At 43.8% G+C, this 3,635-nt stretch overlaps 1 pseudogene; it reads left to right on the forward strand.

Moving 5' to 3' along the window:
• Positions 1-1,492: 1,492 nt before the first annotated feature.
• Positions 1,493-2,898, forward strand: LOC100998403 (annotated as a pseudogene).
• Positions 2,899-3,635: the final 737 nt, after the last annotated feature.

Consider the following 3,635-nt stretch of genomic DNA (forward strand, 5'->3'; position numbering starts at 1 on the left):
GGCTTTAGAATCAATGTTATTTATACATAAACAATAATGAGTTTACTGGCTTTCTCTATGTTTCCTCATTCTCTTGAATATTATGTATAAATTCAGTAGCCTTCTTCAAAGTTTTGATAGAACTCATCTGTAAAACAGTCTGGATATGCCTGAAGGGAAATAAAGTTTTACAACCGTTTTAACTTCTTTACTTGTAATAAGTTCTCCCCATTGACATAATCTTGTTCATAGTCTCAAAATTATTTAAACCTCTACTATATTTTTAGTGGCATTTTTATCTATCATAATGTTATTTTATTCTTAATTACCATTGCCTGTTTTATTTCTCCATCCAAAAAAAGCAGCTGCTTTTGGTTGGCTGGGCCCTCAGCAGTGGCAGCTGCCAGGTCAGCCCTGGTGAGTGGCGACTCAATTGCTGTGCCCATGCAGTGTCCATCGCAGCCACCACGGCCACTTTGTGCAGGGACTCCATGAGCAAGCCCTGTACGGTTGAGTGGCATCGTCCATCAAGCCTTCTCACTCACCTGATTACAGGCAGCCCCAGCCCCCTAACGACCCTCTGGTAGGCATCCACACACAACCACTATCGTCACACACTCGGCCTATAGCAAGAGGTCTATGCGTACCTTTCTCCTCTACCTCCCAATTTTCCAACTCTATTTTCCCCAAGTTCGTGACTGGCCAGCCAAGGCATCAGCCACTGCCCATGACTCATTCAATCATGCACTACTGGGCATCATTTCACACCCCACACCTCCCATGGGCTTGTTTGGGTTTGATTCCTAGTTCCTGGCTTGAGAGCCATTTACAAAGCTATTCTGGTGTCAGCTCCCAAGCCTACTGCTGTTGTTGTAGATTTTCCTGTTTACGTGTATTTATTTCCCGGAATTAAAAACAATTGCACTAAATTTTTCAATTCAGCATTTCCAAAGCTATGCAGTAGGAGTGATTCTTCTTAGTGTACATAGAATTGCTTCAAAACACCAGCAATGTATATTTGAGGGAAGGACAGCATGATGGAGAAAAGAGGACAATCCACAAGTGGGCAGTGGATTTTCACAAAGTGAACACTCGGGTAAACAACATCCACCTCAAAGTACACCAATCACAGCCTGCCGGAAATACCCATGCAGTGTCCATCGCAGCCCCCACGGCCGCTTTGTGCAGGGACTCCATGAGCAAGCCCTGTGCGCTTCTTTTGCTTTACAGGAAACTTGACACAGGCTGGTGTCCAGTGAAGAAATCCCAGGTGCATGGAAAGGAGAGGAGGACCTCAGGGCTGTGAGTGATCTGCAAAAGGAAGCGCATGGACCACCAGGTGGCGCTGCTGCGCTGCTCCTGCTCCCAGGAGGTGAATGCTCAGGAAGGGCTTTGAGGTGGAGACAGGGATGTCATTGCTTATCCTCCAGGTTCAGAGTAAAAACCTTCCGGCCAATCTGGGCCGCGCGTTCTGGTGTAGTGAGCGGGGTCGGAGGTGCTCACCGCTGCTGTCATGGTACGTTTGCTAAACTGCATTGTCGCTGTGTCCCTGACACGGGCATTGGCAAGAACCGGGACCTGCCCTGGCCGCCGCTCAGGAATGAATTCAGGTATTTCCAGAGAATGACACAGACTCTTCAGTAGAAGGTAAACAGAATCTGGTGTTATGTGTAGGAAGATCTGGTTCTCCATTCCTGAGAAGAATCGATCTTTAAAGGATAGAATTAATTTAATTCTCAGTAGAGAACTCAAGGAACCTCTAGAAGGAGCTCATTTTCTTGCCAGAAGTCTGGATGATATCTTAAAACTTACTGAACAACCAGAATTAGCAAATAAAGTAGAGATGATTTGGATAGTTGGTGGCAGTTCTGTTTATAAGGAAGCCATGAATCACCCAGGCCATCTTAAACTATTTGTGACAAGGATCATGCGGGACTTTGAAAGTGACACGTTTTTTCCAGAAATTGATTTGGAAAAATATAAACTTCTGCCAGAATACCCAGGTGTTCTCTCTGATGTCCAGGAGGAGAAAGACATTAAGTTCAAATTTGAAGTATATGAGAAGAATGATTAATATGAAGGTGTTTTCTGGTTTATTTTAAGTTGTTCCCCTCCCTCTGGAAAAAAAATTATATATTTTTACATGAGAAGAAAAAGACTTTTGTTGACTTTGGATCTATGAATAATTATTTCTAAGCAACGTGTTTTTATTCCGCACTAATCTTGAATATATCAGATACCATTTATGAAACATTCTTGCTATAACTAAGTGCCTCTGCAAGACCCCAACTGAAACTCCGCACCTGCTACAGTGAGCTGCCATTCCACACCCATCGCATATGGCACTCTGGCCAGTCCTTGACATCGTCAGGCTTTTCAAACGTCAGTAGTATTTATTAAGATGAAGATGCACACACCTTCCAACTGAGCAGTTTCACTAGTGGGAAATACCGAAATCTTCCTACCTGTATATCTAGAGGTTTGTAGACATATATTGCAGCCTTGTTTGTAACAGTGAAAAATTGAAAGCAACCTGGAAGTCCAGTGATGGGAAAATGAATATATTTCAGTCTTTTGGGGAACCCAAAGCAGGTTCCAAGACTGAAATTTCAGTGAAAGCAGTTTATTTGCTAGGTCTTACCAGAAATCATCAATTGAGGTATGGAGAAATGGAACTGAGAAGGTAAGAAAAGCAGTTTAAAGTCAGTGAGCAGGTTCTCATCCGTAACAAGCTCCATACTGCTGAGATACAGGAAAACAGAGGGGAGAAAGCTGGAGTATTATTGATCCTCCACTCCTTGGTTGTCAGCTCCCTGTCCTGTGTGTGGGTGGAACGTACTCCAGCTGCCCTATAGCAAGTCCCAGGTGTTTGCAGTAAGAAGCTGCTGGCATGCATGGGAACCGTGAATGGCAAACACTTAAAGCAATCCCATGTTTAAGTGTATAACCTCTTCATATCTTTTTTTTTTTTTTTTTTTTTTTTTGACAGAGTTTCGTTCTTGTTACCCAGATGGAGTACAGTGGCGCGACCTCAGCTCACTGCAACCTCCAACTTTCCGGCTTCAAGCGATTCTCCTGCCTCAGGCGCTCAAGTAGCTGGGACTACAGGCGTGCACCACGACACCTGGCTAATTTTGTGTTTTTGGTGGAGATGAGGTTTCACCATGTTGGTCAGGCTGGTCTCAAACTCCTGACCTCAAGTGATACGCCCGCCTCAGCCTCCCAAAGTGCTGGGATTACAGGCGTGAGCCACCGCACCTGGCAGATCTTTATTCTTTTTATGTAGTAAAAAGTATAAAGTCACACATGGTTTATTTGAAATATTTTATGATTTAAAAAAATAAGAAGCAGGAAAACCAATTCTAAGTTCAAGTGAGGGATCGTGGTAGTTTGAACCAGAAGGTTGCATGTAGTAAGAAACTGTGATTTAAGATATATTTTAAAGTTGGAAGTAGCAGGTTATTCTGATGGAGTTTGACTTTGGTTTGGGGCCCACTGAGTTTGAGATGCCTTTGAGAAATGAAGGAAGAAGAGAGACAATAAAAGAAAAACTGGCCAGGCACAGTGGCTCACCCCTGTAACACATTGGCTCAGCATCTTGGGAGGCCTAGACAGACAGATCCCTTGAGACCAGCTTGGGCAACATGGTGAAGCCC

This window comes from Papio anubis, unplaced genomic scaffold (genome assembly GCF_008728515.1).
Source record: "Papio anubis isolate 15944 unplaced genomic scaffold, Panubis1.0 scaffold1662, whole genome shotgun sequence".
NCBI classification, from domain to species: domain Eukaryota; kingdom Metazoa; phylum Chordata; class Mammalia; order Primates; family Cercopithecidae; genus Papio; species Papio anubis.